The sequence below is a fragment of the Ambystoma mexicanum genome, chromosome 1q, assembly GCF_040938575.1.
Source record: "Ambystoma mexicanum isolate Mex_15411 chromosome 1q, UKY_AmexF1_1, whole genome shotgun sequence".
NCBI lineage: Eukaryota > Metazoa > Chordata > Amphibia > Caudata > Ambystomatidae > Ambystoma > Ambystoma mexicanum.
The window spans coordinates 1,407,957,977-1,407,978,798 of record NC_090922.1 but is presented as its reverse complement, the minus strand read 5'-3'; the positions used below and the strand labels follow the sequence as shown (position 1 = coordinate 1,407,978,798).

At 47.6% G+C, this 20,822-nt stretch overlaps 1 protein-coding gene across 1 annotated transcript in view; it reads right to left on the bottom strand.

Annotated features, from left to right (window-relative positions):
- LOC138548412 (vitamin D3 hydroxylase-associated protein-like) overlaps nucleotides 1-20,822 on the bottom strand; it is a 571,296-nt gene that overhangs the window by 447,561 nt on the left and 102,913 nt on the right. The window lies entirely within an intron of this gene.

The window sequence follows — 20,822 nt, the reverse complement described above, 5'->3', positions numbered from 1 at the left end:
CACTTAGAAGTTTTCTGGTGGGATGATACATTTTCGATGCTCATCTGGCCACTAAGGTTGTTATCGTGGTGGTGGTGGAGCTGTGGTTGCCCCTAGCTGATGTTTTGCTCTTACACATCTACCAGACTGCACTTGATAGACACCTTACATAAATGGAGGAGTAGCATTGTCAATCCCTCCCAACTCTGTATCTGTGGATTGTCATAATCTCTTCCTCTTCATCAGTGGTTTCCAGAATAATATCCAGTAGCCTGGACTTAAATCATGATACTGCTCCCCATCATTCTCAGAATAATCAGTTGATGTGAGAGCAGTGGTCAACAAAAACCTGGCATATTATGTGCCTATACACTAGTTTGTAGAAACACACTATCTGTGCCACTCCCCAGTTTACTGAAGAGACAGTGAACTGAACACCCTTCTCTTACGGCCTGCAAAACCAGAGTGCATACTGCTTTGTCTTGCACACCAGAGTGATGTGCGGCAGAAACCGCTGAATGACAGATTGAGCCCTGTGTACAAATCACAATTCTGGCATCCCCAGTGTATAAAACAGCTTCCGTAAATGCAGGTTAGAAGCATGTGCTTCCACTGGCATATTGGCGTGCGCTAGATCATTTTGCACTGAAGATGGCCGCTTCTCCTTCACAGACACAAAAAGAAGGCTAAATGTGCTTATTACACTAATCGCATTGAATCTCCTCTAAACCAAACTTGGGAACATTTTAGCCTAGTACGATCGCTCTCTTCTACCTCGTCGCCTCACGTTTGGTCTCTCCTTCACAGACACTGTGCGACTCATAGTCGAATAACTGTCAAAAATGTCCACAATTCAAGAGAAAATGCTATTGTCTGGCCTTAGAATGGTCGGTCCTGAGGCTTTCCCATTGGTCACTGATCAACTTAGCGTTTCATCCAGTTTTCCTTCTTTTGCTCCCGCTGACATTGAAGCAGCTACTAATAGAATTAAATCGCCCTCTCCACTTGATTCCATACCGCTTTTCATTTTGAAGCAGGTCATGTCTAACATTGCTTCGCTGGTTGCCCAAGTAATCAACCATTCTTTCACTTCTGGTCTTGTTCCTTCTTCCTTAAAGCACGCACTGGCAGTCTCACTTCTAAAAAAAAAACAATAATATACTTCCTTGGAACCTACTCTTCCTGCTAACATTTGCCCTATTTCCCTCCTTCCCTTTTTAATGAAACTCTTGGAAGCACTTACTCCTCTGCTCAGTACTTTCCTAGATGAGCAATCTTTCTTTGATTTCTTTCAATCTGGTTTTCGCTCATGACCATGTGCAGCTTTAAGATCAAGGTGGTGTTAGGGTGCTGATCCTAGTTGATTTATCAGCTGCTTTTGACACCATTGGCAATTTGATACTGCTTGGTCGTCTAGCCGTGGCAGGTATCTTGGCTCTGTGCTGTCATGGTTTAGATATTTTCTGGCCAATTGGGCTCAATCACTTTCTCTCTTCTCTTTTCACTCTACCTTGGTCCTTTTGACTTGTGGGGTGCCTCAGGGATCAGCTCTCCCCCTGTCTTGTTCACTATTTATATTTAGTGTGAGGAGCCAGGAATGCACCGCAGAAACTGAGGACTTATGGTTATACAATTTTATTCAAAATAATAAGGGGTTGAAAAATGTCTTACTATCCCTAATCTAGGAGGTAGTGCCCTACCTCAACCAAAAACTAAGGTGTCTGTCCTTTTTCAAGATGTCCAAAAGTTAAAAGTATGTCCTGTGTCCGAAAATCCTATTCTGGCCCTCAAACTCTAAAGTGCAAAGCATAGTATCTTTGGTTCACAGGTTGCAAAAATGTACGACTTCAACACAAAAATACAAATCAAAAGAAAATGTTCCAAGTGGTCAGTATTTACAGTTCCAGAGAATGGCTCCCTTCCCCTGGTTTCCTTTACCAATATGAAAGGTTCACACATAGAATAACCAAGTTGTTCAGAACCCCAAGAGAATACTTCCCTCTTCTTAGCGTATTTACAGTACCAGGAAAATAGATCCTTTCCCCAGGTTTCTCTTCACATTCCAAATAATTTAAAATCCTAAGGGTATGTGACTTTCTTTGAAATCTACTTTCTTTCTTTACTTTTATTACAATCTCAAATGTGTGGGTCTCCATAGATATACTTCTCTCATGTACTCTCCTGTCAGAACTTCTTTGCAATCTTTTAAATACTTATCTTCACCTGGTATACTCTGCCAGGTGTGAGGGGTCAAGAATGTGAGGCGGACAACTTTGTATAGGCTTTTCATAGGATGTCATTTTTATTAACTCAAAATGGGGTTTGACAAACGACTGACTATCCCTACCCTGAAGAGGATTTCCCTGCCTATCAAAATAAACTAAAGGAAACACTCGAACAAAAGGAATCTGTCCCTCTCATGACTTTAACCGCTGGCCTGAGAACTCATGGCCTTTGGTCCTCGCCACAGTATTCCTGCAAGGCCCCCAGGGCCCAATCATGCCCCTCTCGGCTGTCCTGGAGCCAGTCCTGGCGCCACTGGCGCCAGGCTCATATGGCTGGTGGAGTTTCCATTGGGCAGTGGACCAACATGGATGCCCCCACAAGGATCAATGTGGAACTGCATCATGCAGTCTAGCATCCAGGGCGTGGTCCGCCCTGAAGGCACCTGGGATACCTGCTGGCCATTTAAGCCACGCCCGAGCTGAGGCACGCGCTTCCTGTTATTCTGCACTTGCAGCGTGACGTTCACGGAGACCTGCTCGCAGCATCCTTGGCCTGCGTTTCCGGGGAGAAGAAGACGACCACCGTTATTCATCCTTACCTGTTTTGCCTCCAGCTCCTCGATCAATCCGGAACCTTCCCTGGAACTTATTTTTCCACTAGTAACATCCTAGAGAGGAGAGTCAAGAAGAGGACAGTTAGTGAGCCTTCGTCTTCCGATTCCATCGCCTCCAGGCTCCGCTTACTTACCGATGCTCTCCTGGAACTCCACCGCCGACCAGACATCTTCCATCCTACGATCCGCTTCCCTCTGGCCACATTTCTTCCAGGAACTTCGCGGCGACCTGCAAGGAAGACTAGCACAGGTTAGCCTATTTCAAAGACGCTAATGGTGCCGCGGTTCGCGCATTCTCTTACCTACTCGAGCACCGCCCTCTCCATCAGCTCGACGTCTCCATCACCCCTTCTGCATCAACGAGAGAAGGAGAAGTTCAACAGGGCAACAACTATTGCGGACACTTATTCTTTAAAAAGACTAAAGGCTTACCTCAAGAGTGGATTTGCGGCCGGGCCCACACCAGTGAAGTAACTCGACGGAAAGGTGCCCAACCATGACGCGCCCCTGCACAGAACAGCAGGATGGAGCGCACCTTATCGACATACAAGACTAATCCCACGGCAGCGCGAGTCCCCAGGGGAGGTGCATCCGTCCCAGAAGTGCTCCAGACCAGTCGGGTGGCGTCCCTGTGGATACAAGGTGTGCGTTACAGAACGCGAAGCCCAAACATAATAATCCACCCAGGCGCCTAGTATGGAAACCTCAGAAACCGACCAGTTGGCCCAGTTGTTGGGGCAATTACGTGCGGAGGTACATTCAGCCCGACAAGAAACCAACGCCTTGCGGAGAGAACTAATTGTGGCCAAACAAGGAACTGATGATCTTGGCAGACAACTCCTTCAATCGCAGGCCGGACAAGCCCCGTTTCCCGGAATTAGACCGCCCACGAGTAATCCGGTTCAGATCAATCTACCGGGGACAGTTCCACTAGCTCCACCGGAGCGTTTCTCGGGGATCCCCGAAGATATGCGATCTTCATGAATCAGTGTCGCCTCCACTTTTTGTGTCAACCTGGGGCGTTTCCCAATGACCAATCGCGAGTGCCTTCGTTTTGTCCTACTTGAGTGGTAGCGCAGCAGATGGGTTGGTGCCGTTCATCAGCCGGGGTGATCCACTGTTACACGATTTTGGGAGCTTTCAGCAGGAGCTGGAAAAACTCTTCGCCTGTCGCTCCCATGGCCAGGCTTTGGATAATGAACTTTTATCCCTCCAACAAAGGAAACCAGGATCTGCTGGCATACATCACCACCTTTAATAGGCTGGTAGCTGAAGCAGAATGGCCAGATGAAAAACGAACCACCTTGTTCCACCGGGCTTGTGAGGGTAGTTAAAGGATGTACTGGCCCAAGTAGTGGACCCACCCAAAGACTGTGCCGAGTTCATTAATCTGGTGGTGCAACTCGACCATCGGTTGCAGGATCGGAGAATAGACCGAAGCAAGCCGGATGCACGTCCCATGTTTGCGCGTCCCGAAGAGCATGCCCAGGGGGGATCTGAAAACACCATTGAACCAATGCAACTAGGAGGGGTTAGGCCTCCTTTAACCAAAGCCGAACGGGATAAGAGAACAGCAGTTATGCCTGTACTGCGGAAAGGCAGGCCATTTCCTAAAGGAATGTCCAGTTAAACCACCAAGAAGAGCCATTGGAGCCACAGACAAGGAGAAACCAAGTGAGGAGTCGGAAAACTACCAAGCCCGGCAATTGTAGGGGTCCAATTGTCGAACGAAGAAATCCAACTACAGACCTCCCATTTTGCTTTACCCGTGATTACCCATCAACAGCCAACAAATATGCATTCATTAGAAGCTTACATTGATAGCGGAGTAGTGGGGAATTACATGGAGCGGGAGCTTGCAGCAAAGATGGGGCTTCCCCTCTGTTCTAAGCCTACCACAGAGACCGTAATTACTGTAGATGGCACCGAGATCGCCTCCGGTCCTGGTCCTGTGTCCAAATGTACCACAGAACTCACCTTCCTATGTGAAGATGGCCACCGCAAAACCATCACCTTTGACCTCATTAAAGCACTGCAGTTCCGATTAATCCTAGGGATGCCGTGGCTGGTCGCGCACAATCCACAGATCAACTGGCGTGCCCGAGAGTTGGTCTTCTCCCATGACTGCACACACGCCTACTATCCCAAAGCAAGGAAGGGGAAGCATGCTAGTTCACCCGTTCAAGAAGGTACGATAAGTGTCTTAGGTGGGGTTGCTACCTTACCAACTCAATACCAGAACTTTCAAGACATGTTTCAAAAGGAGCAAGCGAATACCTTGCGACCTCACAGGCCCTACGATTGCCAGATCGATCTGATACCTGGAGCCCAAATTCCATGTGGCCGTATCTACGCGCTCACCGAACCTGAGAACCAACATCTGAAGACATACCTGAAGCAATACCTGGCCAACGGTTTCATCCGCCCTTTGAAGTCATCGGCAGCGTCTCCCTTATTCTTCGTACCGAAGAAGGAAGGAGAATTGAGAACGTGCATTGACTACCGTGCATTGAACCAAGTCACCATCAAGAACCGCTACCCCCTACCTCTGATCCCGGAACTGCTAGACCAAGTCAAGGAAGCCCAAATCTACACGAAATTGGACCTTAGAGGTGCCTACCATCTTGTGTGCATTAAAGAAGGGGACAAGTGTAAAATGGCGTTCCGTGCCAAATACCACGTATACGAATACCAAGTGATGCCGTTGAGCCGGTGCAATGCCCCAGCAGCATTCCAATACTTCATGAACGATGTTCTAAGAGAGGTGATTGATGTCTGCACCTTAGTTTACATCAATGACATCCTGGTGTATTTGGCTTCTGAACAAAATCATGTCAGGCATGTACGGGCTGTTCTTACCAAGCTCCATCAACTCCACCTCTATGCCAAACTCGAGAAATGCTCATTCCACGTTACAGAGGTAGAGTTCCTGGGTTTTGTCCTCACTCCAAAAGGAATACGAATGGATCTACACAAGGTTGATGCCGTCCTCAATTGGCGAGCTCCAAACTTAATCAAGGGAATCCAGAGCATGCTAGGTTTTGCAAACTTTTACCGCCATTTAATCGCAGGATTCTCGCAAATAGTACACCTGATCACTTCGCTATTAAGGAAGTACAACAAAACGTTTAGATGGACAGAGGAGGCCGAAAAAGCCTCTTGGGAACTCAAGGCGAGATTCACCACTGCTCCAATCTTACGACATCCACGGCCAGACCTTCCCTATGTGGTGGAGACGGACGCTTCCAGTACGGCGATGGGTGCTGTATTATCGCAAAGAGACCCGTACACTGGCTAGCTACACCCGGTGGCTTTCTGGTCACGAAAGTTCTCACCACCTGAGCTCAACTATGCCATCAGGGATAAGGTGCTGCTGGCCATAAAGGCCGCTTTCAAGGCCTGGCGACACTATCCATTGGGAGCCAGACACATATCACCGTGATAATGGACCACTGAAATCTACAATATTTGAAAGGTGCAAAGGCTCAATCTTCTCGACAACTACGCTGGGCCCTTTTCTTCGCGTAATAAGACTATGTGATCACGTGCAGACCTGGAGTCAAAAATGGCAAGGCTGATGCCCTTTCCCGCATGGGCACTGATGAGGTGGTGTATAATCTCCTGACCCTGTGACCTTCTTTCCGGGGGACAGACTCTTGGGCATTACAACCACGATGACTCAAGAAGAGTTGCTGTATGAAGTTTGGCAAGTGTTAACTCAGGAGCAACTACGAGAGTGGGGTTCTAGAGGAGAACACTACTGTGTTAAGGACCAGCTGCCTTACTACAGAAATCGGCTATTTGTGCCTGTAAAAGAACTTCAAGAACAGATCATTTCGGAGTATCACGACTCCCTCATGGAAGGCCACCCGGGAACTCCCAAACGCCTGGCCAAGGTGAAACGAAGTTACTGGTGGCCAACGTGGTACAAAGATGTAATTAAATTCATCACTTCCTATGGTATCTGTGCTCAGAATAAATCATAAAAGCAAAGACCTGCTGGGCTCTCACAACCATTGGACATTCCACCGGCTCCGTGGCACACGTTGTCACTTGATTTCATCACTGACCTACCTTCCTGTCAAGGTTATAACACTATCCTGGTGATCGTGGACCTGTTTTCCAAGATGGCCCACTTCTTCCCGTTCAAAGGTCTACCAAACGCATCTGGTCTCGCCTGAACCTTCCTTGAACATGTGGTACGGCTGCATAGGTTCGGATCGAGGTATCCAATTCGTGTCTAACTTTTGGAGGAAGTGTTGCTCAATGGCCAAATAGACATCCGATTATCCACCAGCCATCACCCCCAAACGGATGGTCAAACGAAGAGGACGAACCAAACACTTGAGCAATACTTGCGCTGTATGCTTCACCAAGTGGAAGGGAATTGTAAGGATCTATTATGGATTTCTGAGTATGCCTATAGCAACTCACTACACAGAAGCACCGGGCAAACTCTGTTCTTCACAGTATATGGCAGACACCCACGCACGTCAGAATTGGACATCCCTACGACTCTGGAAATGCCAGACGTCACGAACCTACACGCGACCATTTCGCGAGCTTTCACGAGAGCCAACTTGCATCAAGCCAAGGCTCGCCAGAAGAAATACGTGGACCAGCATCGCACCAAAGTCCCTGACTACCAAATCGGGGACATGGTATGGCTAGCCTCTAAGCATGTACCTCTAAAGGGAACTCGGACATTCCGCCCGCGGATTTTAGGGCCGTATCCCATCGAATCCATCATAAAGCCTGCTGCGTTAAAGTTGACGCTACCAACCCACATGCGGATACACCCGGTGTTTCATGTATCCCTTTTGAAACCAGTTCATCCTGGAACCCGAGTAACTACCCCACCAGGGCCTGTGATAATTCACGTAGAACCAGAATTTGAGGTAAAAGACATCCTGGACTCCAAGTATGTTAGAACAAAACTCTATTATCTAGTGGACTGGAAAGGGTATGGTCCGCAGGACAGAACATAAGAGCCCAGTGATTACATTCATGCTCCACACCTGATTCGGCATTTCCACCAAGAGTACCACACCAAGCTGGGACCAGACAGAAGGGCCACCCTTTAACCCCTGGCCTGGGAACTCAAGGCATTTGGCGCTTGCCACAGTATTCCTGCAAGACCCCAAGGGCCCAATCATGCCCCTCTCGGCTGTCCTGGAGCCAATCCTGGCGCCGTAGGTGCCAGGCTCATACGGCTGGTGGAGTTTCCATTGGGCAATGGACCAAAATGGCTGCCCCCACTAGGATCAACGTGGAACTGCATCATGCAGTCGAGCATCCACGGCGTGGTCCGCCCTGAAGGCACCTGGGATACCTGCTGGCTATTTAAGCCACGCCTGAGCTGAGGCACGCGCTTCGCGTTGTTCTGCACTTGCAGCGCGACGTTCACCGAGACCTGCTCGCAGCATCCTTCGCCTGCGTCTCCGGGGAGAAGAATAAGAACACTGTTATTCATCCTTATCTGTTTTGCCTCCAGCTCCTCGATCAATCCGTAACCTTCCCTGGAACTCATCTTCTTCCACTAGTAACATCCTAGAGAGGAGAGTCAAGAAGAGGACAGTTAGTAAGCCTTCGTCTTCCGATTCCATCGCCTCCAGGCTCCGCTTACTTACCGAAGCTCTCCTGGAACTCCACCGCTGACCAGACATCTTCCATCCTACGCTCCGCTTCCCTCTGGCCACATTGCTTCCAGGAACTTCGCGGCGACCTGCAAGGAAGTATAGCACAGGTTAGCCTATTTCAAAGACCCTCATAGCGCCGCGCTTCGCGCATTCTCTTACCTACTCGAGCACCGCCCTCTCCATCAGCTCGGCTTCTCCATCAACCCTTCTGCATCAATGACAGAAGGAGAAAGTCTACTGGGCAACAACTATTGCGGACTCTTATTCTTTAAAAAGACTAAAGACTTACCTCAAGAGTGGAGTCGCAGCCGGCCTGGACTCCCAGGCCCACGCCAGTGAAGTAACTCGACGGAAAGGTGCCGAACCACGACGCGCCCCTGCACAGAACAACAGGACGGAGAGCGCACCTTATCGACATACAAGACTAATCCCATGGCAGCGCAGGTCCCTGGGGGAGGTGCATCCGTCCCAGAAGCGCACCAGACCAGTCGGGTGGCGTCCCTGTGGATACAAGGTGAGCGTTACAGTCCCTCACACTTATACATACAACAAGCGTATAAAGGGAATGTATGACAATTCAAATATAAAAGAAATAACGGTTATGTTCAAAACCTGATAACTGTTTCTCCTTGTAATCTGAGTTTATTACCCGTCCCCAGATTCAAACAGGATTCTCAATCAAATGTTTAAAATAGGAAAGATAAGTCTTGCAACAACATTCTAATAAAGTTATTCTTTCTCCAACATGTCTCTCACTTGGACTTGAACAACAGTTCAAAATGTTCAACATGTCTTTATCTCTCCACTTGTGGTAGAGAGTTCTGCACAACTTCTTAGAAAACCAATATACTTCCACAGTTTATCTGTATCAACAAAAGTGCTTGTCAGTTCACAAAATACTTGCATCAGCAATAATGATTTTTCAAGATGATTCCACAACAGTTCACAATATACTTAAGTGGTCTTGCCACTTCTTTTTCTTCACGGTCTTTAACCACAACACAGTGCTTCAATGACTTCTACCTGGCCCACTCACCTGTCGGGTCTACAACTAAAAAGTCCCTTGCCCTGGTATACTCGCCTGCCAGGACTCAATGACTTGAAGTCCTGAATGTTCAAATTACTCCCTTCAATGGATTTCTAAATTTACCAACTTCATTTCTATCCTTAATTACATCTTCTAAAGGAGGATTATAATGAGTGGTTCTGCTTTACGTGAGATTCAGAATTTTTAGAATCGAAGATGTTAATGTTTTGAGTTTTGCATTTAACATTCCCCTGTGAAAGGAGTCTTTACCATCATAAATGTCGGTGACTTTTGGGGGGGTTTCTACTCACAATAAATGATTGATTATAACAGCTGTCATCACTGTCAGAATAGGGAGCATTGGGAAAGAAACCCCTCTCCCCCACCAACAGCAAGCCATTACATATTCTGGCATCACTGACATTTCTTCATCTAAGTAAGACAAATACAGCCTCTTTCACAATGGAGTCTCCTGTCCCGCCCGGGGCTATTTTCCTCCGAGGTGATCCTCCAGGCTAATACCACCCCCAGGATCTACTGCCGGGGCTTTGACACAATAGGTTTTGCTTTTATCCATGAAACAAAATTTACCCACTGTTGGCATGCTGTTCTTTATTTAACAATGTTGGTTTCAGTTATGCATCTTTCTTTCACCCAATGCACCTCTGCTTCTCTTCCAAGTGTTCACTTTTACTGGTCTTTCTTTCACAATTACTTCGCATTCCTTTTTAAGGTGCGGATTCAACAACCACAACCCCTTCATGGCATAGCTTACAGGTATGTTAGCTTCTTCAAATATTCCACTTTGCTTGCGTGTTGCTTCTACAAAGCGGCGTACACTCAGGTAACACTTCTGCTTTCCCTGGACTTCATGTGTGCTTGTAGAGTCATTTGCGCTTCTCTTCTTCGGTTCCCTTTGGGTTGCCGACTCGCCCTGCGTCCCGTTAGCTGCTGCTAACTGCTCTTCTGCCGTCTGGGTCAGCCTTGACACAATTTCTTGCGGTGTCCTCTCTCTTAGCATACTGGTCGGTCTCCGTGCAGGCCACCATGCAGCTCGTCTGCAGCTCTCACTTCTTGCTGTCAGCTGTGCTGGTTTTAAACTTCCCGGCATGACTGAATAGTTTCCAAAGACTAGATCCCTGTTTGGGCTTACCAGTCTTAGTGATCTTCATTGTTCTATCCCCCTTCCTCATCTCTCCTGTTATCACGTTGTTCCTTATGTGATGTTGAGGAAACTGGTATGGGAACCTTTTGGGAAAGATCATTACTGCTCCCTGCCTCTTACTCGTCTCATCTCAGAGATTAGCATATTGTTCTTTGTTCCATGTTGGGTATTACTTAAAGTAGATCTGGTACATGGTTGAGGGAGAGTGTCGCAATGTGTCATTAAAATCTGAGAAATGGAGGGAACATCCCTAAAGGAGAAAGGGGGATGTTGTGTTTTACTGTGCCAATCCACTCCACTCTCATAGGTGTCGTTTCTAGTCCCATGGTCCAACATCAGAAGACCAGCCACAAGATCAGTATCAGTCAGCTTCCGCCTTTCGCTCACCATATGGGGAGAGACTTTCCCCAGAAAAAGAGTGATGAGCTTCGTCGTTTTCATCACACCAGCCGCTTACCAAACTATTCCAATCCCATTGCTTCCGGTGCTATTCATATGCCGACGACACACAGATTGTTGTACTTTTGGAAGGCTCTCAATTTGACAAAGCCTCTCAGTTAAGGCTGTACTTGGTCTCTGTGGGAAGTTGGATGGGCAACAATTGGCTGACGCTCAACGAGGACAAGACTGAGATTTTGGTAGTTGGTCTCCCTTCGGCCGCATCTTTCTGGACTCCAGCTTTTTGCCCTTCTTTGCTTGGCCCCTTCCCGACTCAAATTTCAGTGGTTAAGGACCTGTACTGTAAGATTTCAGCTTCTTTATCTGCTGAAGCCCAAGTTAGCACTGTATGTCAATCCGGCCCTTATAAACGAAAGATTCTTCAGAAGGTACTCCCCCATTTGTCGGCCCACATGCATGCTCCTGTGGTAGTTTCCTTTGTCTTTGGTACTATGGATTATTGGAAAACTCTTTCTAGTGCAGCCAGCATACCTAATCCAGCTTGAGCACATTTTGCAGGTTAATTTTTCCCCTATTTTACATTCTTTCTTTTTGGCTTCTCGTACAGTCATTCATTTTAAATCCATGTGTATTGTTTACTGCACCTTTTATGCCAAGAGTGCTGAATATCTCCAATTGAAGTTCCTGCATACATTCCTTCTCGAGCTCTTTGCTCCCAAGATACTCTTCTTGTTCAGGTCCCTCCTTTCAAGCGATCACAGCCTAGAGGACATTCATTCTCTGTGGCTGTGGCTACTTTATAGAATGAACTCCCTCATTAACTCTGGGCTATTGAAAATCATTTACTTTTACTGAAGCACGCTGAAAATGCACCGGTTCTAGGTCTCTGTGTAGTCTTTAAACTGGTGGCTGTTGCCTTTTGTACAGGTTTTCCTCAGCAACAAGATGCCTTGTGGTGTGGCTTTAGAAATAAATTAACATAACAAGATGCATGTGTTGCACCCTCGGTTAAAACATTTGCAGATGTTCTTCATCATATGCTCTCCACCCCAGTTGTAATAAAAAATATTGGACACTCAGTTCTGCTACCTGCCGCAAACGAACTATGGATTTTGTAAAGAATAACCAACCTATCATATTTCATTATTTTAACTCTCCTTCAACAAAGACCTTTTTCAATCTTGGACTACTGCCCAAAGGAGCTTAAGTTAACTCAAATGAAAAATTATTATTCATTCATCATCGACTTACATTAGCCAAACTGCCAGTAAACACCTGCCTCCACATACAAGACTGATCATAAACCCAACCAAGCGTGTCCTATTATTAACTGAGGCCAAACTCAACCAAACATCCCTGCCTGAAGGACGTTTGGGGAGGTTTGGTCTAACCAAACCTGCAGAAATGTGGGTAGCTTGTAGTTTACCAGAGCAGGTTTGCCTGGGCTTCTGCATGAAATAAATTATTAGAACGTTTCAGGCTGCACCCTACCAGAGGCAGTGAGCAGTCTTAGAAAATAAAGGTAAAAGCGGTCAAAAAATAAGCATTGCTGCCTCTTCAATCTATTTTCGGCAATGGTCATGTACACACACTTCGCCAGCATCTCCTGCATTGTACCTTAGTATCGACTCTCACACTGCTATTGGATATCTAGGCATTCCCCTTGACTCACATATTAAAAGTCATATTGCCAGGCGTACCCAGATACTCCTCAAAGCACTCAAAGGGTCTGTGGACTTTCATTTAGCAAGCTGGCTCAACCATGTGCCGGATTCAGAGAAACTGGACTGACCCATTGGGGAAAAAAAAAGATTCTGCTTTTGGGCCCTGCAGATCCAATCCAATCTATCAAATTGGCCAGCTTTGTTTAGCCCTCCATCAGCACATAATATAGGCAACCTAAATCTGGCTTTGTTGGACATTGATCGCTCTTCCCCAATCAGAGTGAGCACTGAAGTCAAAAATAAGTTTATTCACCTTCCCCTGTTCAGAGGTGTCCTTTCCTTTCTGAAAGCCCCTAAATTGCATGCAAACTGGATACAAACATGTTGCCTGCCTAATCTTCAGTCTGATGCAATAAAACCCTTTCCTACAAACATTGAGGCCTGGCACTGGTCGATTTGAAACCCAAATCTGTGTCAAGACCGAAGGCTCACATTATGCTTCTCTTTCTTTATTAACTTAAAGAGAAAAAGGTCAGCAGCAAGTGCAGCAGCAAGTGTTGATGCACCCAAAATGATGATATGTTCTATACATAACAGGGGGGCAGAAAAAAATATATTCATGAAATAACATTAAACCTGAAGAAAAATAAGTTCCAGTCCATAACAAACAGTCACTGAAGATAAGGAACACAGAACATGTGACAGTAATTCTCCAATAACAGTAGACAAGCCCCTCCAAATAGGGACCAGTAGTGCATAACTCCCTCTTTCTTTGCTGCTCACAGCAAGAGATAAGTATATTTTTCATTATATTATGCTTTTCTAATTGTGAAAATATTAGCATGCTTAACATTTAATAATATTGTTCTTACAATATTAAGAGCTGTCGGACTCCTGCCTGCAATGTTAAATTTCGTTTTATTGATTTATTTACTTGTGAAGCCCTGCCGCGTAACACGTGTCTTTCTTTGTTGTTCCTTTTTCGCTTCTCCCCGACACCAGCTGCTCCTCGCTGGCGTTGGAGAACGTTGCCCTCGATCTGAGATCCCTCGCTTATGTAAACATCAATTTTTGCTTTTCCCTATTTCTTTTCATCATGCGAAACGCTTGCGCGCGCCTTCCCAGACTCATTATAATGTTCTGTCAGGTTCAGGAAGGCCGCGCGGAGCATCCTCATAGGTGCAGTAATGCTCGCAGCCACTAGAGGGAGCTTGTGCTTTGTATCTGTTGATTTCAGGATATTTTACGAGCACGAGCACCGGAGGAGAGCTCTCTACACTTTAAGTCCTTCTGTCAGTCTTTTCGTTAGATGCATAAAAAAATACAAAAAAGAAGATAAATTACAATCTAGCAAGAGTGGGTTGGAGAGAAGGTGAAATCTGATTTCCCACTGTAAATCAAAAAAAAAAAAAAAAAAAAGTGTGAGGAAATGTCATTCATTACTATGGCAGCTCAATATTCCCCTCAAGCTGACCAAGAGTGGTCAGAGGAGGAGGAGCTGTAACGCTCACCTGGTATCTACGGGGACGTCACTCAGCCAGTCCTGGCCTCTTACGACCTCAAACCCTTCCCTGGAGGCTATTCGACTGGCGACTGGGCCTGAAACACAGGATTGGTAGAGTTTAACTCCCTATTGTCTGTGTGCTTAAACCCCTTCCTCCCCAGGGTCCAACCCTTCCCTTTGATCCACAGCTCACCTTGTTTTCTTGGATGGTGTGCTCTCCGTCCTGCTTTCAGCGCAGGGGCGCATTGATTGATGCAGGCTCGTTGGTGCCTAGTTACTTCACTGGCGAGAGTCTGACTGGTAAGTATAATGAGTCTTTGAACAGTTCTCTAATTTCGTTCCTTTCCTTCTTAGATGATGGCCGGCGTCCGGGGATGGCGGCGTGCTGCTGAGATGAGTGGCGCTGAAGGTGAATGAGAGCGTGATGCGCGATGCACCCTTTTCGTATTTGTTCTTTTTCTGTGTCTTTTAGGTGCCGCGACGTTGTCAGCGTGGATGCCGGTTATGAAGAACAAATGCAGTGAGAAAGCGTGGTATGCGGCGCCTCTAGATGTTTCCACGCTAACCTGGAGTGTCTTTCCACCTCGCAGATGGATGAGAAGTTACGGAGACACAGTTCCCCCAGAGCGGCTAGGATTCAGGTAAGCGTTTGAAGCTTGTACTGTATTTTTTTAAAAAAAGTAAGCGAAGAGCTGTAGAATGCTTACTAATGCCTTTTCTCTGTTATTTTCCTCTTCTTAGGGAAGCGGCGTGCCGGGATGGAAATGACACACCGCCGAAGATTCCAGCAGAACAGAAGGAGCGTTGAATGATGGGCAGAAGGGCTGCATGCTAAGGCTGTTCCTAACGGTGTTCTTGTTCTTGCAGGAGCTGAGCGCAGAAGAAAGATGCAGGCCCACTGGAGACCGATCCGAACACGGTGAGTGTCACGCTGCAGGTGCAGAAAACGCAAAGCATGCTTCTCAGCCTGGGTGTGGCTTAAATAGTCTCTGGGTATCCCAGGTGGCTCTGGGCTGAACCACACCCAAAAGACTAGACCGCACATGCAGTTCTGGGAACCGAAATATGTGGGGGCATCCATCTTGTCCCCATCAATGCATTTCAAGTCCAATCCCCAATGTTATCCTATGGGAGTGAGTGAGTCTGATGCCACAAGCACCAAGTCTGACTCCAAGTGAGTCTTTGGAGGGATGGAGAGGCCCTTGAGGGCCATGTAGGTGATCGTGGCCTGGCTCCAGCCTGACATCTTGGAGGGCTGGGGACAAGAGGGGCAGGAATCATGACAGCACCCCCACCCCCCCCAAGGCCCGTCTCATGGTGGCTCTTCTGTCTGGTCCTGGTTTGGTTGGATGGTTTTGATGAAATTGTCTAAGCAAGCGAGGTGCATGGATGTACTCACAAGGCTCCCATGTCCTGTCTTGTGGACCATACCCCTTCCAGTCTACTAAGTAGTATAATCTGGTACTGACGTACTTTGAATCCAGGATGTCCTTGACTTTGAATTCTGGCTCCCCGGGCAACTACTACTGGCTGCGGTGGCGTTGCTACCCTGGTCCCAGGTTGAACAGGTTTAAGGAGAGACACGTGGAACACAGGATGAATCTGCATGTTTGACGGCAAAGCCACAGGATTTATCACAGAGGTGACGGTGAATGGACCCAGGTATCTTGGATGGAAAGTTCGGGGTCCTTTAATGGACACGTGTTTAGACGCCAGCCAGACTTTATCTCCCACTTGGTAGTTGGGGGCCTTTACTCGGTGTTGATCAGCAAACTTCTTTTGGCGATTCTTCGCTTGAAGTAGGTGTTCAGCTGCCCTTTTAAAGGTTTGAGAAATGGTCGTGTGCAAGGTTTTGACTGTTGGCATTTCCAGGTTTGTAGGAATGTCCAACTCAGAAGTACGTGGGTGCCTGACATACATGGTATAAAAGGGTGTCTGCCCGGTGCTGGTGTGTAGGGAATTATTATAAGCATATTCAGCAATCCATAATAGGTCGAACCAGCTTCCTTCAGTTTGGTGTAACATGCAACGCAGATACTGCTCGAGCGTCCGATTTGTCCTCTCCGTTTGACCATCCGTTTGGGGATGGTGACTGGTGGACAGCCGGATGTCAATCTGGGCCATAGAGCAGCATTTTCTCCAGACGTTTGATACGAACTGAGTACCTCGGTCTGATACCAAAACTGAAGGGAACCCATGGAGCCATACAATGCCTTCAAGAAACACCTTTGCCAGAGTGGAAGCATTTGGGAGCCCCTTAAGAGGAATGAAATGTGCCATTTTTGAAAACAGGTCCACGACCACAAGAATAGTGCTAAACTCTTGACTGGGTGGTAAGTCAGTAATAAAATTGAGGGACAACGTGTGCCAGGGTGCTGGTGAGATTTCCAATGGTTGTAATAGCCCAGCCGGTTTCTGCTTGGACGACTTGTTTTGAGCACACACTCCACAAGACAAGATGAATTGGATAATGTCTTTACGCCACGTGCGCAACCAATATTTTCGTTTTACCTTGGCTAGGGTTTTAGCGATTCGGGGGTGGCCCTCGATCAAGGAATCATGATAACCGGACATGACTTGTTCTCGTAGTTCTTGGTTTGGTAAGAATAAACGATTCCTGAAGTAGGGCAGCTGATCTTTTATCATGTAATGTTCTCCTTGCGCACCCCACACTTGTAATTGTTCCGGACTCATCAGGTTTTGGATTTCTTCACATATTTCTTTGAGTTATGGTTGCTGTGATTCCTAGGAGCTTGTCACTCGAGATGATTGCTATTAGATCAGGAGTCTGATACCCTTGCTCTTCCACCCCCATACAGGAAAGGGCATCGGCCTTCCCGTTTTTCACCCCTGGTCGAAATGTAATCACGTAGTCATATTCAGCAAAAAAAAGAGCCCAACGTAGTTGTCGTGAGGATTGGGCCTTTGCCGTTTTTAGGTACTGGAAGTTCCGGTGGTCAGTTATTATGGTGATTGTGTGTCTGGCGCCCAAGAGATAGTGCCTCCATGCCTTAAAGGCTGACTTAATGGCTAGGAGTTCTTTGTCTGTAATAGCGTAATTGAGTTCAGGTGGTGTGAATTTACGCGATCAGAAGGCAACAGGGTGTAACTGGCCCGTTTCGGGGTCCTTTTGTGAGAGGACGGCCTCCATAGCCATGCTTGAGGCATCCGTTTCCACCAGGTATGGGAGATCAGGGCGAGGGTGGCGTAAGATTGAGGCAGATGTGAATCTTCCTTTGAGTTCCTGGAAAGCCTCCTCGGCTTCAGTTGTCCACTGGAACTTTTTGTTGCTTTTCCTTAGTAATAGTGATGGGATGCACGATTTGCGAAAATCCTGGGATGAACCGGCGTTAGAAGTTTGCAAAAACCAGGCTACTTTGAACCCCCTTGAATGAAGTTGGGGATGGCCAGTTCAGGATAGCATCTACCTTGTGTCCATCCATTTGGATTCTATTTGGGCTGAGAATAAAGCCCAGGAATTCCACCTCAGAGACGTGGAATGAGCACTTTGAGCTTGGCGTAGAGCTGGTGTTGGCAGAGTTTCTCCAATACGGATCGGATGTGTTTAACGTGGTCCTGCTTTGATGCGGAATACACTAGGATATCGTTGATGTACACTAGAGTGCAGACATCAATCTATTCCCGTAGGACATCGTTCAGTATTGAAATGCAGCAGGCGCGTTGCAAAGGCCAAAGGGCATTACTTGATATTCGTACAAGCCGTATTTGGTGCGAAAAGCGGTTTTCCATTCGTCCCCCCGTTTTACACAAACAAGATGATATGCCCCCCTCAGGTCGAGTTTCGTGTAGATTTGGGCATCTTTGACTTGATCAAGCAATTCAGGGATCAGTGGCAGGGGGTAGCGTTTTTTTATGGTAATCTGGTTCAGTGCGCGATAGTCGATGCACGCTCTCAAGTCCCCCTCCTCCTTCGGTACGAAGAATAGAGGACTGGCTGCTGGAGACTTCGAGGGACGGATGAACCCATTGGCCAGGTATTGGTCAAGACAGGCCTTCAGGTGCTGGTTTTCTGGTTCTGTGAGTGTGTAAATTGGCCCACAAGGGATTTGTGCACCGGGTATCAGATCGATTTGGCAATCGCATGGTCTATGCGGTGGCAGGGTATTAGCCTTTTCTTTCTGAAAGACATCTTGAAAATCCTGGTATTCACTTGGGAGGGTGCCGATTGCCACCGTCGCAAGCGTGGAGGTTCTGGTGTCTATTGATTGTTTCTCTTGGCGATAACATGTGTGGGCACAAGTCTCGGGAAAGGCCAATTCTGTTGCCCGCCAATCGATTAGAGGATTGTGAGCTACCAACCATGGCATTCCCAAAATCAACCGGAACTGTGGTGCCTTAATGAGGTCGAAAACGATAGATTCTTGGTGTCCATCCTGGCACTGAAGGGTTAAAGCAGCAGTGCATTAGGATACTGGACCAGAAGCTATTTCCGTGCCATCGACAGTGGTAACAGTGTCGGTGGTTGATTTAGGGCATAACGGGAGCCCCATCTTTGCCGCAAGATCCAGGTCGATGTAATTCCCAATGGCCCCACTGTCTATGTACGCTCTTACTGCGTGCATCTGAGATGGTTGTTGGGGATTGATGAAGACCACAGGTAGTGCAAAAGGGGAGGTCTATAGTTCACTTTCTTCGCTCGACAAGTGGACCCCTATACTTGCCGGGCTGGGGAGTTTTCCGATTCCTTGATGGTATCTTCCTTGTCCGTGCCCCCTACCCTCCTCTTCGGTGGCTTCACAGGGCACTCTTTAAGGAAATGACCTGACCTTCCACAGTACAGACATAACTGCTGCTGTCTCCTGTTATCCCTTTCCGCTTTAGTCAAGGGGGACCTGACCCCCCCGATTCGCATTGGTTCTCCTGAACCTTCCGCTGTTCGGGTAGTATTGTCCTTTGAACGCACATACATAGGGCGAGGGCCCGGTCTGGCTCGGTCTGCTCTTCGGTCCTGCAACCTATGATCCAGTTGAACAACAAGGTCAATGAATTCTGAGCAGTCTTTCGGGGTGTTCACTACTTGTGCAAGAACATCCTTGAGCTCCCCCGCAACCCCTGATGAAATAACGTGATTCTCTTCTCCACTGGCGATTCTGCTTCAACTACGAGTCTATTGAACGTGGCTATGTATGTCAATAAGTCTTGATTCCCCTGGCGTAGGGACAGAAGTTCGTTGTCTAATGCCTGCCCATGAGTACGCCGGGCGAACAGCTTTTCCATCTCCTGCTGAAAGCCCCTGAAGTCATGCAGCAAAGGATCGTCTTGGGCCACAAAGGGTACAGACCAATCCGCAGCGCTACCACTCAGGTAGGATAGCACAAAAGCGACCCGTGATTGGTCATCCGGAAAGGCCCCTGGCCTACAAAGGAAGTGCAGGCCGCACTGGTTCATGAACGTTGCAAACCTCTTGGGATCCCCGTAAATCGTTCAGGCGGGGCCAAGGGAACTGCCCCAGGAAGGGTTATCTGAACGGGATTGGCTGATAGCGCTGGCATCGAGGGCACGCTTCCCGGCAATGGTGCATGACCTGCTTGTGACTGGAGAAGTTGTCTGCTTAAATCATCAGTACGTTCTTTGGCTACTATCAGCTCCCTTCTCAGGGTGTTGGTCTCCTGCCTGGCTGCATGTACTTCGGAACGTAGCTGTCCCAACATTTGAGCTAACTGGTCAGTTTGACGTTTCCATGACGCCCAGGTGGATTTTGATGTGAGGCTTTGCGTTCCGTAACGCTCACCTGGTATCCACGGGGACGTCACTCAGCCGGTCCTGGCCTCTTACGACCTCGAACCCTTCCCTGGAGGCTATTCGACTGGCGACTGGGCCTGAAACACAGGATTGGTAGAGTTTAACTCCCTATTGTCTCTGTGTGCTTAAACCCCTTCCTCCCCAGGGTCCAACCCTTCCCTTTGATCCACAGCTCACCTTGTTTTCTTGGATGGTCTGCTCTCCGTCCTGCTTTCAGCGCAGGGGCGCGTTGATTGATGCAGGCTTGTTGGTGCCTAGTTACTTCACTAGCGAGAGTCCGACTGTTAAGTATGAGTCTTTGAACAGTTCTCTAACTTCGTTCCTTTCCTTCTTAGATGATGGCCGGCGTCTGGGGATGGCGGCGTGCTGCTGAGATGAGTGGCGCTAAAGGTGAGTGAGAGCGCGATGCGCAATGCACCCTTTACGTATTTGTATTGAACTGAGTTCTTTTTCTGTGTCTTTTAGGTGCTGCGATATTGTCAGCGTGGATGCCGGTTATGAAGAACAAATGCAGTGAGTAAGCGCGGTATGCGGCACCTATAGATGTTTCCACGCTAACCTGGAGTGTCTTTTCCGCCTCGCAGATGGATGAGAAGTTACGGAGACACAGTTCCCCCAGAGCGGCAGGGATTCAGGTAAGTGTTTGAAGCTTGTACGGTATTTAAAAAAAAAAAATAAGCGAAGAGCTGTAGAATGCTTACTAATGCCTTTTCTCTGTTCTGTTCCTCTTCATAGGGAAGCGGCGTGCCGGGATGGGAATAACACCGCCAAAGATGCCAGCAGAACAGAAGGAGCATCGAATGATGGGCATAAGGGCTGGAAGGTAAGTCTGTTCCTAACAGT